Source organism: Brienomyrus brachyistius, unplaced genomic scaffold (genome assembly GCF_023856365.1).
Source record: "Brienomyrus brachyistius isolate T26 unplaced genomic scaffold, BBRACH_0.4 scaffold129, whole genome shotgun sequence".
Taxonomy (NCBI): Eukaryota; Metazoa; Chordata; class Actinopteri; order Osteoglossiformes; family Mormyridae; genus Brienomyrus; species Brienomyrus brachyistius.
Window position 1 is genome coordinate 108,657 of NW_026042404.1, and position 9,879 is coordinate 118,535.

A 9,879-nucleotide genomic window follows, 5' to 3' on the forward strand; every position below is an offset into this window, starting at 1 on the left:
ACACGCCGGCCACTTTATTACCCTAAAACAGGGAGCATACACCGATCTTCAAAGCCAAACTTACCTTGCCGATTTTCGCTTAACTGCTTCTCAAACTCATCGAAATCGGACATTTTTCAGTCCGTACTAAAGACGTATTGCAAAATAAGCAGAGGTCCAACAGTAGGCCTTTGAATGGGCTACAGGCTGCATTGGGTTCTGCTGCTTTTTCTTCCGAGTCGCCTGCCCCTCCTCCCCCGAAGTCATCGGCTCTTCCTCGGTTGTATCACACACAGGTTCGGAAACATTCGATGCGCATTACCGTCCCCTCCTGCACTGGAGGGTTAAGGACAACGTGATTATATCGAACCAAAATTGAAATGTGCAAGTTGACTTTCCTAGTTATACGTCTTCATTTTTATTCTGGGTTTAACAACCATGAGTTTATGACGTATTTTACATGATTAGTTGGCGACTGGACCTTATTGTTTATATCTCTTATTAAGGATCCATCCATCCATACATCAATTATCAAAACCACACACTTACAATCCGAGTCTAGTTTCATATGCTGCGCTGCTGAGCGACCCGCAGAATATTATGCATGAGTACAAGTCACAAGCCCCGTTTCCACTAACACGGGGCCGGTTCTAGCTTGGTGCCTTTTGAGACCGAGGCAAAAAGATGCAGACTCTCCCCGTCGGGGAATCGAACCCCGGTCTCCCGCGTGACAGGCGGGGATACTCACCACTATACTAACGAGGAGATGTACGCGCACTACTTTTACATCTTCAAGATAAACAGCGGATGACTACTAACATTTGCGAGTAATCAATGACTGAGCTTCATGTCATGACCATGGTGCTCAAGAGAAGAAAAAATACATAATGTACGTCCACTGATACCAGAACAACCATATAGCTTTATACTAAGACGATGATTAAACGGAAAATTCCTTTACAAAACACTGCCACAAAATCATAGTTTCGCAATATTACATCGTGCAACGGGACACAGTGTAAGTACGTGAAGTCGGTAATTAAATCAAGAAAAAAAAGTGAGAGGAAAAGAATACTTTTCTATTATCATATTTTTCTAACTGGCCAAACTGAGTCATATTTTGATTATACACACTAACAGAAAAACAGTGCAAATCTCCGGTAGTCCGTTTCACTTGCGCTCCGCTATGGGGCAGTAACAAGCAGAGCTTAAGTGTGGAAGGAAAAAAAAAACACAGGACAGCATCAATCCCAACTTCACAAACGCCGGAGATCGAGATGCTGTAAGCATGACAATTAACATCTTTATCCAAGGGAACAGCTGCAAGACACAGATGCCGCGCCTAACAAAGGTAGGATCGATTCCGAAGTTCAGGCATTTACAGACGCGGACTCTTCTGGAGTTGATTTTTTTCGGGAGATACGCATCAACTTCAAAAGTATGAACCGCATTATATCTATATCTGTTATGACGTTGTAGCTATTGATACTGATGCATCACAAAAATAATTTAAATGTTTTTTCATTCTGACATATGTTCGTTCGGACGAGGATTTTATTATATGAGATAAGTTTTAAATGAAAACTTTTTTTAATCTATATGATTAATTCTCGAATCTAAGCCAGACTTCACATAAATCATTCATTCATAAATATAATGGAACATACAACATCCAGGTATCCATGAAATTTATGATCAGGCTATACGTTTGTGATAACAACAAAACAACACAACATGTATATTTACAATATATGGGCCTATTGTTTAATATTGCCTCCAAATTATAGCCAGACAATAACGCAATAGGCCGACATCAAACTATTTTCATGTAAAACAAAAGTGCTGGCAGTTTGCTTGTGCTTACAGACCCCGCCTTGAGCCCATCCAGAAAGATCCCAAAAATAACCGACAAGCAAAGGTTGTAACAATCTGAGCATGTTTAGTTTAATGTAATCAGGAGCCGAATTAATAACGCGAATAAATGATCAAACCGAAAGTCTGTAGTCGGGAATATCCGATAACGTCTTTGACGTGCAGTTAAGATAGTCAGAGGAAAAACCTTGTAGTTTACTTATATATATGCCTAAATATATGAGTGTGTCTCTCCGGTGATTTAATGATGAATATAACGATTACATATCAAATCACACATTAAGCAATTATTATATTACTAGGTTGAACGTTTTCACTATGTCTGTCGTCACCTTGATTTCACGATTTTGACTATTCTTCTTATCCCAGATTGAACAAGTCATTGTGGCGATGCAAGATCCCGACATGGGGATAAAGATGAAGAATCAAAGACTGTTAATCACAGTGATTCCACATGCGATGACAGGTGCACGATACATATTTTACTTTTTAAAAATAATTTTTCGTGCCGCCCGGGTTGTCTTACACCCGGCCGTGCAGTGTCCCGGGGGCCGGGTCCTAATGGTCATTTAAGCCCTTCACAGGAAAGCCCATACATCGGCGGTCTTCGGGAATCCTGTGCATTAAGACTGTCATCGATCTCCTTGCGCTCATATTTATTTATGTAATTTATTTATCGAGTTCAGCGTTTTTGATTTATGACGGCTTAATGCATTTCTCGACTCTAACTAGATGCCTTCCTCGCTATGCCTTCCCAGGAAATGATATCGTGGAGTGGCTAATTCAGAAGTACTCCATCATGGAAGAAGGTAGGGCCGAGAAGTATGTAGGGAAGCGTTACCTGGTGCTCTTATGTGAGGTTAATCGATTGTTTTTTTCCCTTCGTGACGACGATGGCGCCCCTGCTGGCGAAAGACGTCATCAGGTTTTTTTTTTTTTGTAATAAAATAACAGAAATAAACGAGTCTTTTGAATAATAAATACAAATGAAGTAATAGAATTTGTCATCCATACAACAGATTAGCCTAGCTGCATTTATGTGTAAGCATATGCAATTCACGTGTCTGACAGAAGCATGTTCTGTTCCATTGATATTGCTGAGCCTGTGAATTAATAAATGTCAGAATTGAGCTTGTCCATAACATAGACACCCCATTCGCCTGAAGCTTTTGGGATTTTCTTCCCCTGGCGTCAATTTATCTGCTGAATTATTTATCTTTCTGCTGAGAGGCTATTAGTACAAATAATCTGTAGGCCAGTCCCGAGTCGCGCCGCTACGCATGCTGAGCTGTACGGTTTGATAGTCCCGATGCAAACTTCGCTGATAGCCAGAGGCAGTCAGTCATGCCTGGAGAAATATCGCTATCCGTCTCCCTCATTATGCACTTCTGCAAGACGCTGTTGTCAACAACAACAACAACAACAAATTTATTTTTATATAGCGCATTATCACAACATTACATTGTCTCAAAGCGCTTTACAGTATCCTCACCCAAAGCCCCCAGTGAGTAAGCCATAGGCGACAGTGGCAAGGAAAAACTCCCTAGAAGGAAGAAACCTTGAGAGGGACCAGACTCAAAGGGGAAGCCCATCCTCCAGGGGCCGGCAGGGATAGTCAAATAGAGAGAGGAAAGCAAGGAAGATAAGCCAATGCCGAAGCCGAGTCTTCTTCCAATTGCCAGGCAACCAGAGGTAAGGCAGCGGGTCAAAAATGGAAGATCAGAACGGCGAGCTGGATGCAGGGACGTCACTGGTGGTGGTCGGGTGTGCTGGATATCTTGATAGATTGAGGTCTCCAGGCATCACCCCCAGGAGGAGTAGGGGAAATAAAATGTACAATTAGGCATAGTAGAGGAGGCTATTGGCAGTGCTAAAAGCTAGGTGAGTACAATATGAAGTGCAATCTGCAAGCTCCGGCAGATATGGCTATGGCAGCATCAGTAGGAGGGAGAGGCAAGTGGGAATGCCGGCATGGGGAGTCCCTGAAATGTCAGCACTCCAGTTCCACAAGAGATTGCAAAGCTAGAGTGACAGCACTGACAATCCAGTTCATCCAAAGCCAATGGCACCGATCCCCACCCAGCTCTACACCTCACACTACAGGTCTGACTGGGAGTGAAGAGTTAGCTAGGGCTAGAACTAGTGTCCCTATACGCTAAACTAAACAGGTGTGTTTTTAGTCTGGACTTGAATATTGAGAGTGAACCTGAAACCCGCACATCCGGTGGAAGACCATTCCACAGCAGAGGAGCTTTGTAGGAGAAAGCTCTGCAGCCTGCCGTAGCTCTTTCTACCCTAGGCACTAACAGATATCCCATGGCTTGAGAGCGAAGCAAGCGTGGAGGGTTGTATGTGGTCAGCAGTTCACTAAGGTATTCTGGTGCAAGGCCATTTAGTGCTTTATAAGTTAATAGCAGTATTTTATAGTCAATTCGAGACTTAACTGGCAGCCAATGAAGAGAGGATAAGACCGGTGTAATATGATCAAATTTTTTAGTGTTTGTTAGAACTCTGGCTGCAGCATTCTGTACCATCTGAAGTTTATGCAAGGATCCAGACGGGCAACCCGATAGGAGGGCATTACAGTAATCCAGTCTGGAACTTACGAAGGCATGTATTAGTTTTTCTGCATCATTAAGTGAGAGCATCTTACGAAGCTTGGCTATGTTCCGTAGATGATAAAATGCAGTTCTAGTAATACTTCTTATGTGAGCATCAAAGCATAGATCTGAATCGACAAGAACGCCAAGATTTCTAACTACCATGTTAGGTTGTGTAGGAAGGTTACCAACGTTGAGGTGGTGGAACTTATTTCTAGCAGCCTTGGGACCAATTACCAGAACTTCTGTTTTTTCTGTGTTTAACATAAGGAAATTTTTTGCCATCCAGCACTGGATATCTAATAGACAGTCTTCTAACCGAGATAGCAGTGATATATCATCAGGGTTAACAGATATGTACAACTGTGTATCATCTGCATAACAATGAAACCCAATACCATGATTTCTAATAATGTTACCAAGAGGTAGCATGTATAGGGTAAACAGTAGCGGGCCCAGGACTGATCCCTGTGGGACACCATATTCAACTTTAGTGGCCTTGGATGATTCATTGTTCACATGGGCATACTGATAGCGATCAGACAAATATGAGCGGAACCAAGAGAGCGCTGTCCCTGTAATGCCAACTACACCTTCTAACCGGTCCAAGAGGATATTATGGTCCACAGTATCGAACGCTGCAGTTAAATCTAGCAATACCAACAGAGATACACAGCCACGGTCAGAAGCCACAAGTAAATCATTCATTACTTTGACTAGAGCAGTTTCTGTGCTATGGTTTGGTCTAAAGCCAGACTGATATAATTCATTGGCATTAGTTTTTTGTAGGAAAGAGGACAACTGACGAACTACAACCTTTTCCATGATCTTTGAAATGAAAGGAAGATTTGAGATAGGTCTATAGTTTCCTAAAACACTGGGTTCAAGATTTGGTTTCTTTAGGACGGGTCTGATAACAGCCATTTTAAAAGGTTTTGGAACATATCCAAGCCTAAGAGAAGAGTTTAACACATTTAACACGGTAGTGCCAATCTGTGGTGCAATTTCCTTGAAGAATTTTGTAGGAATTGGGTCTACAAGGCTAGTAGAGGATTTACAGGAGAAAATTAAGCTCAAAAGTTCTGAGTGTGTAATAGGAATGAATGATTCAAAGGTCTCATTATTGGTAGGCATAAGACTAGCAGGAGGCAGGCAGCCGTAAGTAGGTAAAGGTGTGCACTGTATAGTCTGTCTAATTGTAGTTATCTTACCATTAAAAAATGTAAGAAAGTCATCACTCTTAAGAGCTTGTGGGATTTGCAAGTTTAATGAGGAATTCTGTGTTATCCTAGCCACGGATTCAAATAGGAATTTAGGATTGGTTTTGTTCATGTCTATTAATCTGGAGAGATACACAGACCGAGCAGTTACTAGTGCTTGTCTGTATTTAGAGAGGCTCTCTTTCCAGGCAGATTTGAAAACTTCCAGTTTAGTTGAGCGCCATTTTCGCTCTAGCTTGCGTGATGCCTGTTTGAGTTCACGTGTATTATCAGAGTACCAGGGGGCAGGTTTGTTATTGCTATGCTTTATACTCCTAAGTGGAGCCACAAGATCTAGAGTGCTGCGAAGGGATTTTTCCATGTTTGAAGTTGCCTGTTCAAGTTCATTTACACACGATGCTTCAGATGTAAGGCTAAAGGACTGTGGAAGTTGTTTCATAAATGTTGTTGTAGTTAGTGCCTTAATAGAACGTCTGATTCTATACTTTGGAGTGGTGGTCAACAGGAGGCTATACTGGATTTCAAATGTTAACAAGTAATGATCTGAGAGCAGAGGACTCTGTGGCATAATAGACACATGTTCTACCAGGATGCCATGACTAATGATCAAATCAAGGGTATGGTTACAGACATGAGTAGGCCCGACTACATTCTGACATACACCTACAGAGTCAAGAATAGCTGCAAACGCTGTTTTTAAAGGATCATTATCCTTCTCCATATGAATGTTAAAATCACCCACAATAACGGCTTTGTCAGTACTGACCACCAGGTTTGTTAAAAAATCAGCAAATTCCTTAAGAAAATCACTGTACGGCCCAGGCGGTCTATACACAATAACCATGGTGATTTGGGGTGACGAACTAGAAAGAGATGAGCCAGCAAGGCTAAGAACAAGAGTTTCAAATGTGCTGAAACTCACACCACATTTCTCAGACACTCCTAAGTTGGACTGAAAAATTGCAGCAACACCACCACCTTTGCGATTTGGTCGCGGGTTATGCTTATAACTGTATTCCGCTGGAGTAGATTCATTTAGTGCCATGAATTCATCTGGTTTAAGCCAGGTCTCAGTAAGGCACAGGGCACCAAGACTAAAATCAGTAATTATTTCATTTATTAATAGTGCTTTAGGGGCCAGTGATCTTATATTCAGAAGTCCAAGTTTAAGTTTAAATATTGCATCACAACTGTTTTCTAGTAACGGATTCATTGTGATTTTAATTAAGTTATTATGGCACACTCCACGGTGGAATAGTCCTCCATGATTAAAGACGCGGGGAGCAGACACAGTCTCAATGAAATGAACCCTAGGCGACGACTCTAAGCGACTAGCAGGCGGTCGGTTATGCCGGTTTGCCTGCCGCCTGGACTTGGCTCTAGTTAGTCAGCGATTTGCCTGTAGACTACGAGCTATGCTTTTAGACAGGAGGTCGGCACCAGCCCGCGAGGGGTGAATACCGTCCCTCTTCAAAAGCCCAGGCCTACCCCAGAACATCCTCCAGTTGTCTATATAACCTACACCATTTATCGGGCACCATTCCGACAGCCAGCGATGTAGCGACGATAATCTGCTGTACATTTCATCGCCACGTCTAGCAGGGATGGGGCCAGAGCACGTTACTGACACACACATCTTCTTCGCAATGTTGCACACCTCTTTAAAATTTGCCTTTGTGATCTCCGATTGCCTCAATCGGACATCATTAGTGCCGACGTGGATAACTATCTGAGAGTATTTACGTTTACTTTTAGCCAGCACTTTTAAATTTGCCGAGATGTCGGTCGCTCTGGCACCCGGGAGACAATTTACAATGGTCGCTGGAGTCGCTACTCTCACGTTTCTTAGAATAGAATCACCAATTATTAGAGCACTTTCAACAGGCGTCTCAGTGGGAGTTTCACTGAGTAGGGAGAACCTGTTGGAAACGCGGATAGGCGAATGGTGCCGGTGTAAGTTTGGTTTGGATTTGCGACTATGCCGCCGGGTCGTCACCCACTCGCCTTGCTGCGAAGGCTCTGCTGCCGGAGCAGGGGGAGACTTACTGGCTATCGCGGACATATCCGGAGCCGCTAACACTGAGTCAATAAAACTCTCATTCTCCTGAATGTTATGTAACGTCCGGATACGTCCCTCTAACACTACAATCTTCTCCGTCAGTCTAGCGACTAACTGACACTTCTCACATGTATAAATACCGCTAATGACTGGAGAAGAATAGCTAAACATATTACACTCAGAACACGGAACAGTAGACATGGCGTTGTACTTACGTAAACTGAGGCTCTAAGGCTGGAAGCACCTTCTTAATTGAACGAAGATCGTGGGTCGGTACTTGCGTAGGTGATTAATCCGTCGGGGTCTGGGAAATTTTATTTATTTATTTTGGAGGATTATTAATCTTGCGAAGCTTTTTCCCAATGACTTAACTCGAATTATTATTTAGGTGATATCTATGGTTTCAAAGTTCGCGCGCTAGCAGTCAGTATCACTCTCGCAGGAAACAGGAAACAACGGAAATGACGTCAGTAAAGTGTTTCGGTGAATCACTTCGGTGAATTGTCCTGAATTCCCGGGCGATGCAGATGAGGTTTTAAATAGCAAGGGAGCAGATTTCCCTGATTTACAGCCCAGATTGGAAAAGAAGTCGGAATGGAAAGGAGGGGACTTTTAGGCAGTAGATGGCAGATGCATTAACAGACTTGAATGGGCAAAAAACCTGTTGCCCCGGTAAGCAGTTACCCCTCCCTGTAAACACTAGGCTTCCCCCTAGCAGCGCTGTTGCTGCGCCGGTCTGAAACCCCCGGGAGCGCCTGACTGCCAATGGCCGCGGAGGCAGCCGGAAAGTGGAAAGTCCCAATTACTCGTAATTAATTATAGTTCCGATGAGGAATGCACCATCCCCGCGGCTTATTCTGTGCACCATGTCAACGTTTTTTCCAGTTACTTGCTATACCGTAAAATAAAATATAATATGCCTACTCAGTTTCTAGTTATCGTGTGTTCTACTGTATTCCACTGACAAAAATTTAGAGAATTACTATGCCTAAATCTGGGCTACGAGTAGTGGATTTGTTTGAGCTTTGAGTAGTTTACGTGGAAATGAGTGACCACTTTGTGTGTTTTCAGAGGCACTTCATGTGGGGAATCTGATCGTGAAGCACGGCTACATTTACCCCCTAAAGGACCCCAGGACGCTCGTCCTGCGGCCCGACGAGACGCCGTATCGCTTCCAGGTAACCTAAAACCACGGTTTCTTCAGATGGAGGGCAGCGCGAGAGGGTGGTGGCCATGTGGGGGGGCACGCATATCGAAACTATTCGTTGGAGAGACTGCGGAATTACCGTGTAGGACAGTATTTCTCAATCTGGTCCGGGCTCCAGAGCTGAGAGGGTGCAAAAACGTAGACTGTCTGGTAGGGAGCTGGGAGGGAGCAAAAACGTGGATCATCTGTGTGTCGCCGAGGACCGGATTGGGAAACACTGATGTATGAGAACCAATGCCAGTTAAAGTAGCAAAATGCCTTCCACCCGCCTTGTCCCTGACATGTTAAATCACAAAGCACCTTTGTCACGCTGCTTCTGAATAGTTTCAAATGACAGCATCTCCTTTTTGCTAGACTCCGTACTTCTGGAGCTCTCAGCAGTGGCCAGCCTCCGAGCTAGATTACGGTGATTACCAATTATTAATCATGTGCTCGCCTATTACATCATTACTTCCCTTTACTAGAATAATAGAAAAACACAGTTTCTTGCCATGTCTTTCTTTTGCTCTTCTAAAGCGATTTATTTGACTAAGAAGAATATCAGAAAGCAAGGGCAGCTGATAGACTATGAAAAGGTAAGAGAAAATTTTTATTTATGTACATTTCAATGCTATTCTTATTCGCTGGTCTGAAGCATTGCTTGATGAGATCATGTGATAGCTGAATGCTCATGGGAGTTTTACTTACACAAAATATTATGAGGGTAGAAGGAAAAATGATTGGTTCAGAGAGATAACCAATTAGATTGTACATGAGGTGGATCCGAGCAACTAGAGGAGGCAGGAGCAACCAATCAGATGTCTTGGTCCTGCCTCCTCTGCAATCTGATTGGTTATCTATCCGAACCAATCATTTTCCTTCTGCCCTCAGAACATTTTTGTGTAAGAAAACCTCCCACCAATTATGCACATAGTAGGATCGCACATAGACATCCACCAACTT

General features: G+C 43.2%; 1 non-coding gene across 1 annotated transcript; it reads right to left on the bottom strand.

The window, feature by feature from the left end:
• Positions 1 to 672: 672 nt before the first annotated feature.
• trnad-guc (transfer RNA aspartic acid (anticodon GUC)) lies at positions 673 to 744 on the bottom strand. Its single transcript has one exon. It is a non-coding gene; the product is annotated as a tRNA-Asp (tRNA).
• Between the last annotated feature and the right edge of the window lie 9,135 nt (positions 745 to 9,879).